This window comes from Musca domestica, unplaced genomic scaffold (assembly GCF_030504385.1).
Source record: "Musca domestica strain aabys unplaced genomic scaffold, Musca_domestica.polishedcontigs.V.1.1 73, whole genome shotgun sequence".
NCBI lineage: Eukaryota > Metazoa > Arthropoda > Insecta > Diptera > Muscidae > Musca > Musca domestica.
Window position 1 is genome coordinate 2,209,630 of NW_026712390.1, and position 14,382 is coordinate 2,224,011.

A 14,382-nucleotide genomic window follows, 5' to 3' on the forward strand; every position below is an offset into this window, starting at 1 on the left:
CCATTTGAAAGTGATTTTTTAAACAATTTTTTAAAGACTTTTTTGAATACTTTTAAAAATGATTTGAAAAATTATTCAAGAATATTTCAAGAGCTTTAAACGTGTTTTTTCTGAATATTGAAGAATCTGTGGACTCTTAAAAGGTGCTTTTAATTGTCTTCAAAGTTCCAAGACCTTCAAACGTGAATTTATAAAAATATTAAGACCTTTAAATTAGATATTTTAACAATTAAACATGGATTTTAAAAGAATATTTCGAGGTTTGGATTTTTTAAAAATATTTCAAGGCCTTCAAAAGTGAATTTTTATTTAAAGAATACTTCAAGGCATTTAAACGTGGACTTTTTTAATAAATATTTAAAGTTGTCTAGACTTGGATTTTTTAATAAATAGAGGGTGAGATAAAAAAACTGCAACAAAGTCAAACGCCACAATTTTTACATTTTTTTTAAATTTTAATAAATGAAAGCAAAAAATGCCGGAAATAGCATCAAATTTTAGAATAAGGTTAGATACGAGCGGAGAGCGACCATCGTCTGTAATGGCGGCCCACAGCTCTTTTGAGTATATTTTTCAAGAATATTCAAACGTGGATTTTTAAAAAATATTTAAGAAAATATCAAGGTCTTAAAACGTGGATTTTTGAAAAATATTCAAGAAAATATCAAGGTCTTTAAACGTGGATTTTTATAAAGGTCTTCAAACGTGGATTTTTAAAAAAATATTCAAGGTCTTCAAACGTGGATTTTTAAAAAATATTCAAGAAAATATCAAGGTCTTCAAACGTGGATTTTTACAAAAATATTCAAGAAAATATCAAGGTCTTCAAACGTGGATTTTTAAAAAATATTCAAGAAAATATCAAGATCTTCCAACGTGGATTTTTAAAAAATATTCAAGAAAATATGAAGGTCTTCAAACGTGGATTTTTAAAAATTATTCAAGAAAATATCAAGGTCTTCAAACGTGGATTTTTAAAAAATATTCAAGAAAATATCAAGGTCTTCAAACGTGGATTTTTAAAAAATATTCAAGAAAATATCAAGGTCTTCAAACGTGGATTTTTAAAAAATATTCAAGAAAATATCAAGGTCTTCAAACGTGGATTTTTAAAAAAATATTTAAGAAATTTTCCAGACCTTCATTTCACATTTCAAGATCTTTAAATGGTGATTTTTAACAAAATATTTTAAAAAGAAAAATATAATTAAAAAGAATATTTATAGGTATTTAAGTGTGCATTTTTAAGAAATATTTCATTGTTTTTAAATGAGAAATTTTATTTATTTATTAATTATTTTTTTTTTGTTTTGAAAAAATGTTAAAAAAAAATTCCAGTACTTTTTTTTGTTGGACAAACCCCTTTGACTCACCCATAATCCAGCACCCATTGCGTAGCGACCCTCCCGATGCAAAAAAAAAAAAAACACACACACCACAACATAACACACTTCCATGGCTCTCCAATACCGGCCCCGAAGATCAGACCGTCTAGCATGTCTATCAGCGGCAGCAGCCAGAGTTCAATTGAGATGAACGCAATGCCATTTCAGTGAGAATTAAAACGTGTTCCATGTCTGACGCCACAAAAAAATTGTTGAAAAAAAATTCATAAAATTATTTAACAAAAGTATCTTAAAAATACGAATATTTCGTGGGTCCATCAACGGGTTTTTACAAAGCAATCTCGCTCTTCCCCTCTACCGCTTGCAACAATTAACAACAAAGTGAAGAAAAATCACACGACAACAGATGGTATAAACAAAAAAATATGTATAGAAATTTCACTTTCAGGTGTTCAATGAAGATGATTAATGTTTGAAAAAAAAATAGAGGAAAATTGAAAAATATGAAAGAAATTGAAAAAAAAATATTGAGAATAAAAAAAAAAAATTGGAAAAATAGAAAACAAAAATTCAAAAAAAAGTGGGAAGGTAACATGTGGGAAAATATTGAAAAAAGTTTATAAGATTTTGAGTTAAAATTAAAAAAAATCGAAAAAATATTGAAATAAATGCTATTTTTTATGAAATTTTAAAAATTAAAATTTTGTAAAAATGTAAATAGAGCATTAAATCATATCATTTTCAATGATAAAAACAATTATATAAATTTAAAAAAATCAAAAAAATTGAAATAAATATTAAAAAATTTAAAAAGAGACACATAAAAGGTTTATAAAGAAATGGTGATGAGTGAGAGAAAAAGTGATGAGAAAAAATAATTGAAAATATAAAAAAAATATTAGAAAAAAAAAAAATAAAAAAAAATGTTTTTTGGATTTTTTTTATTTTTACAAAATAGTTGACAAAAACAAATGAATATAAAAAATTTTGAAGGAAACAAAAATAAAATAACATTAATAAATACCTTATCAGAAAAATGGTAAAATTTTCAAAAATGCTGAGAAAAAAATCACTAAAAAATAAAACAATAAAAAAATTAAAAAATTAAATTAATAAAATATTAAAAAAACGAAAATATAAAAAGTTTTTCAGAAAAATTGTAAACATTTGAAAAATGATAAGAAAAATCTTCAAAAAATTTAAATAAATGTAAACAATTAAAAAAAAATAAAATTTTATGTTAAAATTAAAGGAAATCGAAAAAGAAATATTGAAATAATTAATTTTTTTATGAAATTTTAAAATGTAAAAAGGTATATCGAAAATAATAGCAAAAATAATACAAAATAGTTAGAAAAAATTAAATAAGAATCAAAAATTTTAAATAAATATAAAAAATTGTGAAATAAAAACATAAAAAAATTATCCGTTAAATTTTAAAAAATGAAAAAGAATTGCAAAAATAAAAAAATGTGGCAGAATAAAAACAATTAATTAAAAAAAAAAATAAAAATACAAATTGAAATAAATTTATAAAAATTGAAATAATAAATTTTCTAAAAACACAATTTTTGAAAAAACACAAACATAAAAAGTATATCAAAAAAAAAATCAAAAAATATCAAAAAATGTAAAAAAAATGCAAACAATCAAATTTGGCAACATAAAAACAATAAATTAAAATGAAATAAAAAAAATTAAATAAACATAAAAAATATTGAAAAAATCAAACCACAACAAGTAAAAAAGCAAACTGGGAAAAAAATTAAAAAATATAAACAATAAATTTAAATTAAAGAAAATTAAATAAAAATCAAAAAATTAAATAAATCTAAAAAACTAGAAAAAAAACATACAAATTTTGTCAGAAAAATGGTAAAAGTTTAAAAAATGCTGAGAAAAAAATTATGAAAAAATTTAAACAATAAATAAAATATAAGCAAAATCAAAAAATGCATTAAATTTAAGAAAATATTGGAAAAACAAAAAATTTATCTGAAAAATAGTTAAAATTTAATAAAAATAAAGAAAATTTAAAAAAAAATAAAAAAATACATAAATCTAAAAAAATATTTGAAAATGGTAAAAATTAAATAAATGCTGCGAAAAAATACCTGAAATAAAATATAATAAGTTAAAATTAAAGAATATCAGAAATTGAAATAAATATAAAAATAAAAAAAAAACAAAAAAGTTTATCCGAAAAATTGATAAAATAAAAAACAATAATTAAAAAAGAAAATTATTTAAATAAATATACGAAATATTGAAAAAAATCAAATATAAACCAAATATAAAAAATTGTCGGAAAAATAGCAACAAGTAAAAACAAACAAAAAAAAAAAACATGTGGAAAAAATAAAAACAATAAATAAAAATTAAAAAATATTGATGTAATAACAAACCAATAATATTTTTTCTAAAAATTCTATAATATTTAATTTTTTGCAACTTTTTTTAAAATAAAATTAAAAATAAATTAAATTAAAAAAAAAAAATTAAATAAAAATGAAAAAAATTGAAAAATTTTAAAAAAAAATAAAATTTTTTTCAGAAAAATTGTAAAAATTTAAAAAAAAAACTGAGAAAAAAAGTATTGAAAAAAATAAAACAATAAATAAAATATAAGGAAAATCAAAAAATTAAAAAAATATTGAAAAACAACATAAAAAGTTTATCTGAATAATGGTTAAAATTTAATAAATGCTGAAAAAAAATCACTGAAATATAAAAACAATAAATTGAAATTAAAGGATATGAAAAAATTTCAATAAATTAAAAAAAATATTGGAAAAAAACAAAAATATAAAAAGTTTATCAAAAAAAAAAAATTGTAAACATTAAAAATGTTGAAAAAAAATTGAAGGAATAAAAACAATAAATTAAAAAATAATAAAAATTGAAATAAATATAAAAAATATTGGAAAAAATCAAATCAACAAATAAAAAAACATTGTGAGAAAAAACTTAAAAATAAAAAAAATAAAATAATAAATTAAATTTAAAGACAATTAAATAAAAATCAAAAAACTTAAATAAATTTAAAAAATTGTTAAAAAAAAAACATAAAAATTTTGTTAGAAAAATGGTAAACAATTAATAAATGCTGTGAAAAAAAATACCTGAAACATAAAAACAATAAATGAAAATTAAAGAATAAAACAATAATTAAAGAATATCAGAAATTGAAATAAATATAAAAAATGAAAAAAAAAAAACAAAAAAGTTAATCCGAAAAAATTTTAAAAATGTTGAAAAAAATTTGAAAAAATAAATACAATAATTAAAAAAGAAATCAAAAAATTTAAATAAATATGAGAAATATTGAAAAAAAAATCAAACATAAATCAAATAAAAAAATTTTCGGAAACAACAAGTAAAAAAAAAAAACATCTGGGAAAAATAAAAACAATAAATTAAAATAAAAAAAAATTGAAGTAATAACAAACCAATATTTTTTTTTCCAAAAATTCTATAATATTTCATTTTTTTAGCCTTTTTAAAATAAAATTAAATTAAGTTTAAAGAAAATTAAATAAAAATCAACAAATTTAAATAAATTTAAAAAATTGTAAAAAAACATAAAAATTTTATCAGAAAAATGGTAAAAATTTTAAAAATGCTGAGAAAAAAAATAATTTAGAAAAAAATATATAATAATATAAAAGATATTGAAAAAAATCAAACATAAACCAAATATAAAAAAAAAAAATATCGGAAAAATAGCAACAAATAAAAAAAAAACATCTTGGAAAAATAAAAACAAAAAATTAAAAAAATATTTTTTTTCCCAAAAAAATTATAATATTTAATTTTTTTTTCAACCTTTTTAAAATAAAATTAAAAATAAATTTAATTTAAAGAAAATTAAATAAAAATCAAAAAATTTAAATAAATTTAAAAAAATGTATAAAAAAACATAAAAATTTTGTCAGAAAAATGGTAAAAATTTAAAAAATGCTGAGAACAAATTATTGAAGAGAATTAAAATAATATATAAAGAAAATCAAAAAACTACATAAAAATAAAAAAAAAATATATTGAAAAAAAAAACATGAAAAGCTTATCTAAAAAATTAAAAAAAATTAATAAATGCTGCGAAAAAAATACCTGAAATATAAAAACAATAAATTAAAATTAAAGAATATCAGAAATTGAAATAAATATAAAAAATTTAAAAAACAACAAACAAAAACAAACAAAAAATTTGTCCGAAAATTTTTAAAAATTAAAACAATGTTGAGAATATGTTGAAAAATAAAAAACAATAATTTAAAAAAAAAATCAAATATAATAATATAAAATATATTAAAAAAATCAAACATAAACCAAATACAAAAAAAAAAATATCGAAAAAAAAACATCTGAGAAAAATAAAAAAATAAATTAAAAATAAAAAATATTGAAGTAATAACAAACCATTAATATTTTTTTTCCAAGAATTCTATAATATTTCATTTTTTTTTCAATATTTTTAAAGAAGTAAATGTAAATCACGCAGTTTATAAATAAATTGAAAAACAAAAAGAAATCAAGCAAAACAAAACATTAAAATCTTTAAAAATTTGCACTATTGTTTACAAACAAACAACGAGAGATAACAATAACAAATATGAACATGGATTAGAACATTTCTGCGTTAAAAAAAGGTAAGAATTTCGAAAAATTTCGCAAAATATTTAAAAAATATTAAAATTAAAAAAAAAAAACAATTTTAATACACACTCCTTACTATGGTGGAGGGTATAAAAATATTAGAAAAAATAAATTATTTAAATGCCTCAAAATTATTCAATTGATTGTTATAGGAAAACCAGTAAAGAAAGTCTTAAAGTCGGGCGGGGCCGACTTTATGATACCCTACATCACTTTGCTAATTTAGTAGAGCTCCGCATAACAATTAAAAGTTTTTAAGGGAGAATTCAATCATACACGCTATGAAATTAATTATAATTTAAAGTTCAAAGGACTAAATATGCCGAAGCATTTGTATCTTTTAAATTCGGAAGCTATATCCAAATCGAAACCGATCTCGATAAAATTTGGCAAAGATATTTCTGAGCTGCATTTCATATATTTCCCCAAATATCGTTGTTACAGAGTGCATATTACGGCTGCGGAGGACAAAAATAAGAAATCGGATGAACAATATATATATATGGGAGCTATAGCTATATCTGAACCGATCTTCACCAAATTTGACATACTAGCTTCTAGACTCAATTCGGTCGTAAGTGCAAAATTCCATCCCATTTGGACAAATATTAGACGCTTGGTGCACAATAAAAGTTAAATCGGACGAAGTTATATATAGGGGAGCTATATCCAAATCTAAGCCGATCTTCACCAAATTTGACATACTAGCTTCTAGACTCAATTCGGTTGTATGTGCCAAATTTCATCACATTTGGACAAATATTAGACGCTTGGTGCACAATCAAAGGTAAATCGGACGAAGTTATTTATAGGGGAGCTATATCCAAATCTAAGCCGATCTTCACCAAATTTAGCAAATGTATTTCTGAGCTGTATTTGATATATTTCCCCAAATACTGTGTTGTTACAGAGTGCATATTACGGCTGTGGAGGACAAAAATAACAAATCGGATGAACAATATATATGGGAGCTATAGCTATATCTGAACCGATTTCGATCAAATTTGGCATACTTATTTTCAGGCCTAATTTGGTCGTAAGTGCCAAATTTCATCCCATTTGGACAAATATTAGACGTTTGGTGCACAATAAAAGGTAAATCGGACGAAGTTATATATAGGGGAGCTATATCTAAATCTGAATCGATCTCGATAAAATTTGGCAAAGATATTTCTAAGCTGTATTTGATATATTTCCCCAAATATCGTTGTTACAGAGTGCATATTACGGCTGCGGAGGACAAAAATAACAAATCGGATGAACAATATATATATGGGAGCTATAGCTATATCTGAACCGATCTTCACCAAATTTGACATACTAGCTTCTAGACTCAATTCGGTCGTATGTGCCAAATTTCATCCTATTTGGACAAATATTAGACGTTTGGTGCACAATAAATGGTAAATCGGACGAAGTTATATATAGGAGAGCTATATCCAAATCTGAACCGATCTCCATAAAATTTAGCAAATGTATTTCTGAGCTGAATTTGATATATTTCCCCAAATATTGTTGTTACAGAGTGCATATTACGGCTGCGGAGGACAAAAATAACAAATCGGACGAACAATATATATATGGGAGCTATAGCTATATCTGAACCGATTTCGATCAAATTTGGCATACTTATTTTCAGGCCAAATTCGGTCGTAAGTGCCAAATTTCATCACATTTGGACAAATATTAGACGCTTGGTGCACAATAAAAGGTAAATCGGACGAAGTTATATATAGGGGAGCTATATCCAAATCTGAACCAATCTCGATAAAATCTGGCAAATGTATTTATGAGCTGTATTTGATATATTTCCCCAAATATTGTTGTTACATAGTGGATAATACGGCTGCGGAGGACAAAAATAACAAATCGGATGAGCAATATGTATGGGAGCTATAGCTACATCTGAACCGATCTTCACCAAATTTGACATACTAGCTTCTAGACTCAATTCGGTCGGAAGTGCCAAATTCCATGACATTTGGACAAATATTAGACGCTTGGTGCACAATAAAAGGTAAATCGGACGAAGTTATATGTGGGAACTATATCCAAATCTGAACCGATCTCGATAAAATTTAGCAAATGTATTTCTGAGCTGTATTTGATATATTTCCCCAAATATTGTTGTTACAGAGTGCATATTTCGGCTGCGGAGGACAAATGTAACAAATCGGATGAACAATATGTATGGGAGCTATAGCTATATCTGAACCGATCTTCACCAAATTTGACATACTAGCTTCTAGACTCAATTTGGTCGTAAGTGCCAAATTTCATCCCATTTGGACAAATATTAGACGTTTGGTGCACAATAAAAGGTAAATCGGACGAAGTTATATATAGGAGAGCTATATCCAAATCTGAACCGATCTCCATAAAATTTTGCAAATGTATTTCTGAGCTGTATTTGATATATTTCCCCAAATATTGTTGTTACAGAGTGCATATTACGGCTGCGGAGGACAAAAATAACAAATCGGATGAGCAATATGTATGGGAGCTATAGCTACATCTGCATCGATTTCGATCAAATTTGGCGTACTTATTTTCAGGCATAATTTGGTTGTATGTGCAAAATTCCATACTATTCGGGCTGATATTACACGTTTGGTGCACAATAAAAGGCAAATCGGACGAAGATATATATGGGAGCTATATCGAAATTTTTACCAATTATCTCCAATTTCAATAGGGTTCGTCCTTGGGCCAAACGAATGATTTGTGCAAAATTTCATCTGGATCGGGTAATAAATGCGTACTGTACTTTGTTTACAAAAATACATGGACAGACGGAGGGACGGACGGACATGGACGGACAGCATTTAGGTGAGAATTTTCCAGAAAAAAAGTTATTCGTGATTCGCGTCGCAGTGGCCGATGGATGGAATAGCTCGTGAGCTGAACATATCGCAATATTCCATTCGGAAAATATTGAAAAATGAGGTCGGGGTAAAGCCATTGGAATTCCAAAAAACTGCAAGAACTTACACCGCAACAGAAAGAAAATAGACTCAAAAGAGCTAAAGAGTAGCTTCGCTTGGCCGAAAGTGGTGAACTGCCGAATTTGGGTTTCTCCGATCTCCGATGAGAAATCATTCGTTGTCCAGCAGTTTGTAAACAAACAAAATGATCGTGTTCACTTGCCAAAGATGTCAGCTGAAAATGTGCACCTTCGGTTGGCCACCAGAACTCAAGCGTCGGTCATGGTGATGGTGTGGGCCGTCAGCTGAAAATGTGCACCTTCGGTTGGCCCCCAGAACTCAAGCGCCGGCCATGGTGATGCTGTGGTCCGCCATAACAGCCGATGGTCGCTCTCCGCTCGTATTAATCGACCGTGACATCAGAATAAATGCCGAATATTATCGCAAAAATATTCTGAAGGGGTGTATTAAAGCCTTGGGCACGCAAATATTTTGGCCGAAGACCTTGAATATTCTAACAGGACTCAGCATCATCGCACTCAGCACGCGCCACCCAAGAATTTGTTACAAAATGAGATTCCTCGCTTCATTTCCAGCGCACAATGGCCACCAAAATCTCCAGATACCAGATACGTTGGACTATTGTGTCTGGAGTATTTTTGGAAAGCAAGGTTGGCACTAAAAAATACCAAAGTCTCGATCACCTGAAGCAAGCGCTTCGCAGGGAATGGGCCAAAATACCGCAGAGCAACATTCGGGCAGCGTGTGACGGTTTCATTGGCCGTTTGAAGGCCATAATTCGTGTCAAAGGTGAACAATTCGAATAAATCTAAAGTTATTCTAAAATTTGATGCTATTTCCGACATTTTTTGTTTTCATTCAATAAAATTTTGAAAATAAAAATGTAAAAATTATGTCAAAATGCTGCAGATTTTTATATCACCCTGTATGTATTTTATCTTTTGTTTTCTAATATTTGAAAGAAAATTAAAGAAATAAATATTAAAAAAAATATTTGTAAGATATTCGAAAAATATTTAAATTTTTTTAACAAAAAAAAACCGTCAAATCTTGTTAAGATCTTTTGACCTGTCACGGACTTCCAATATAACAAAACAATAAAAAAGTCCAAAAAAACTTTTTAAGATCTTTTGATCTATCACGGACCTCCAAACTATATTAATCAAAGAGAAAAAGAGAGAGAGAGAGAGAGAAGGAAAGAGAAAATTAAAAAGAGACTGACTGACTTAACGATTCATTAATGCCCAGATGAAACGGCTGAAGCTCGAATCTGTTTTTTATATCCCTCACCATAGTATGGTCGATATATTAAGTTTGTCATTCCGTTTGTAACAACTCGAAATATACATTTTAGACCCCATAAAGTATATATATTCTTGATCAGCATAGACTTCTATGTCGATTTAGCGATGTCCTTCCGTCTGTGGAAATCACTCCAGCTTCCAAACGAAATGAAGTAGGTTGATAAAATTTTATTCAAATGTATACTATGTCTGCAGGAATTTTGGTATTGAAAATCGGTCATGTAGGTCCACGTCTTCGTATAGCGCCCATATAACGGTACCTCCCGATATTCGGTATTTTGGTGATTTTAACGACATTATTTGCCGGAATTGTTTCAAATTTGGTATTTGAAGTTCGAAGTAGATACTACAGCCTATGACAGAAAATTTTTGTATGCAGGTCTACTTCTTCGTATAGCGCCCATATAACGGTACATCCCGATATTTGGTACTTTGATGATTTTAGCGACATTATTTACCGGAATTATTTCAAATTTCATATTTAAAGTTCGTAAGGGGTACTACAGCCTATGACAGAAAATTGTCTGTGCAGGTCCACGTCTTCGTATAGCCCGCATATAACGGTACCTCCCGATATTTGGTATTTTGGTGATTTTAGCGACAATATTTACCGGAATTATTTCAAATTTCATATTTAAAGTTCGTAAGGGGTACTTCAGCCTATGACAAAAATTTTTGTATGTAGGTCTTCTTCTTCGTATAGCCCCCATATAACAGTACCTCCCGATATTCGGTATTTTGGTGATTTTAACGACATTATTCACCGGAAATGTTTCAAATTTGGTATTTGAAGTTCGTAGTAGATACTACAACCTATGACCGAAAATCATCTTTGCAGGTCCACGTCTTCGTATAGCCCCCATATAACGGCACCTCCCGATATTCGGTATTTTCATGATTTCAGCAACATTATTCACCGGAATTATTTAAAATTTCGTATTTCAAGTTCGTAGTAGATACTACATCCTATGACAGAAAATTGTCTGTGCAGGTTCACGTCTTCGTATAGCCCCCATATACCGGTACCTCCAGATATTAGGTCTTTTATTGATTTTAGTGATATTATTTACCGGAATTATTTAAAATTTGGCATTTGAAGTTTTAAACGAATACTACAGCCTGTGACAGAAAATTGTCTGTGCAGGTCCACGTCTGCGTATAGCCCGCATATAACGGCACCTCCCGATATTCGGTATTTTGGTGATTTTAGCGACATTATTCACCGGAATTGTTTCAAATTTGGTATTTGAAGTTCGTAATGGATACTATAGCCTATGACAGAAAATTGTCTGTGCAGGTTCAAGTCTTCGTATAGCCCCCATATACCGGTACCTCCAGATATTAGGTATTTTAATGATTTTAGCGACATTATTTACCGGATTTATTTAAAATTTCGTATTTCAAGTTCGTAATGGGTACTACAGCCTATGACAGAAAATTGTCTGTGCAGGTCCACATCTGCGTATAGCCCCCATATAACGGTACCTCCCGATATTCGGTATTTTGGTGATTTTAACGACATTATTCACCGGAAATGTTTCAAATTTGGTATTTAAAGTTCGTAATGGATACTACAGCCTATGACAGAAAATTGTCTGTGCACGTCCACGTCTTCGTATAGCTCCTATGTAACGGTAACTCCCGATATTCGGTATTTTGATGATTTTAGCGACAATATTTACCGGAATTATTTCAAATTTCATATTTAAAGTTCGTAAGGGGTACTACAGCCTATGACAAAAATTTTTGTATGTAGGTCTTCTTCTTCGTCTAGCCCCCATATAACGGTAGCTCCCGATATTCGGTATTTTGGTGATTTTAGCGCCATTATTTACCGGAAATGTTTCAAATTTCATATTTAAAGTTCGTAAGGGGTACTACAGCCCTTGACAGAAAATTGTCTGTGCAGGATCACGTCTTCGTATAGCTCCCATATAACGGTACCTCCCGATATCCAGTCTTTTAATGATTTTAGCGACATTATTTACCGGATTTATTTAAAATTCGGTATTTCAAGGTCGTAATGGGTACTACAGCCCATGACAGAAAATGATGACGGCTACCTTTGGTATTTTTCAAATATTAACAGAATTTTTAACGGATTTTAATTTTTATGAAAATTTGCGAAATTCGTACCAAATGGTGGAGGGTATTCATAGTTCGGTCCGACCGAACTTACAGCTTTTTTACTTGTAAAAGTTTTCAAAGTTCATTTGAAAAATTGTGTGAAAATTTTAAAATCATTCGAAGGCTTCGTATGACTTTTTTTTAATAAAAATATTTTTTTTTTCAAGCTTTTCTTCAATTGAAAAAATATAAAAAAATATTGAAAACGTTTTTCCCAAAAATTAAAAACTTCAACAAAAATATTTCAAGAGCTGTGAATTAGAAAATTTTGTCAAAACAACCGAAGAATTATTTTTTTAAAAAAAAAATTTTAAAAAGTTTTTTTTTTTTAAATTGCTGTTAAAATGTTTAAATATCTTTTTTTTTTTTTTAAATCTCCCATTTCCCTGAGAATAGCTTTGCTTACATGTCATTTTATGATATAACCAAACAACAACAAAACCAACAAAACAATGGAAGCAAACCTTAAACAATAGCAAAAACTGCAGCATCGCATCCACAAGCTGTACCCAACACGCTTTGCTTATCTATCGCATGTGACTGTTGGCCTAACTACCGGCAGATGTACAACACCAACCGGTAGTTGGTTTTAACCCATTGGGGGATGTAAAGATGGTATATTTTGAGCAATTGAAGTGGCAAGATGAACTCAGTGGAAATTGATGAAAAAGCCAAAATAAGGAAAGGTCAACAGTTTGGCGGTGTCGATTATATGATACCCTACACCACCATGCGTATTTAGTAGAGCTACGGTAATAAAAAAGGTTTATATTGGGAATTTATTTGAAGTAGATCACTACCAACTATGAACCTTATTTGAAGGCGTATCATGGCTTTGGAGCAGTCACAATTTGGGAACTATGTCCAACTCTGAATCGATTTTCAACAAATCTGAGGCTTTTGTACCTCTAGCAGCAAATATCATTAATGTATAGTACTATATACGTATATGGCTTCGATTCGGATTTGATATTACAAAATATTTATTGGAGCAATATATATACCGGACCAAGTTCACCAAATGAAAAAATTCGGTTGAATATGAAAAAATCTATCCAATTTGGGCTGATATATCAGGCAAATCGGATGAAGATGTATATCGAAGCTACATTAAAAATCTGAACTGATCTCGATAAAATTTGGCAGAGGTATTTTGGAGCTGTATCTGATGGCCGGTATCAAATATCCTAATTGTGGAGTGCATATTATGCATGTGAGGGACCTAAAACCCCAAGTCGGATGAAACATATATATGAGAGCTACGACTATATCTGAACCGATTTTCACCAAATTTGATGTACTTGCTTCCAGGCTGAATTCGGTCGGATGTGCCAAAATTCAGGTCATTCGGACTGATATTGGCCATTTGGTCTACAATTAACCCGAAGTCGGTTGGAGATTTATATGGAACCTATATCCAAATCTGAACCGATCTCGATAAAATTTGGTAGAGGTATTTTCGAACTGTAAGTGATGTCTGATATCAAATATCCTTGTTGTGGGGTGCATATTACGCATGTGAGGGACCTAAAACCCCAAATCGGATGAAACATGTACATGGGAGCTATAGCTATATCTGAACCGATTTTCACCGAATTTTATGTACTTGCTTCTAGACTGAATTCGACCGGATGTACCAAAATTCAGGTCATTTGGTGCACAATTAACCCGAAATCGGTTGGAGATTTATATGGAATCTATATTCAAATCTGAACCGATCTCGATAAAATTTGACATTGGTGTTTCTGGGTTGTATCTGATAACTGGTTCCAAATATTACTCTTGTGGAATGCATATTGCGCATGTGAGGGACCTAAAACCCCAAATCGGACGAAACATGTACATGGGAGCTATAGCTATATCTGAACCGATTGTCACCAAATTTAAAGTACTTGCTTCTAGACTGAATTCGATCGGATGTGCCAAATTTCAGGTCATTTGGACTGATATTAGACATTTGGTGCACAATTAACCCGAAATCGATTGAAGATATATATGGGAGCT

General features: G+C 28.6%; 1 protein-coding gene across 2 annotated transcripts in view; it reads left to right on the plus strand.

Moving 5' to 3' along the window:
• The first annotated feature begins 1,539 nt into the window (after positions 1–1,539).
• Positions 1,540–14,382, plus strand: part of LOC131806354 (venom dipeptidyl peptidase 4-like) — a 372,031-nt gene continuing 359,188 nt past the window's right edge. Inside the window, exons 1-2 of one of the 2 annotated variants that reach the window (XM_059130377.1) lie at positions 1,540–1,755; positions 5,827–5,995. The gene's annotated coding sequence lies outside the window, so the exon portion shown is untranslated. Of the gene's footprint in view, positions 1,756–5,826; positions 5,996–14,382 lie in introns of those variants that run through there. The other variant, XM_059130378.1, reaches the window with a different exon arrangement.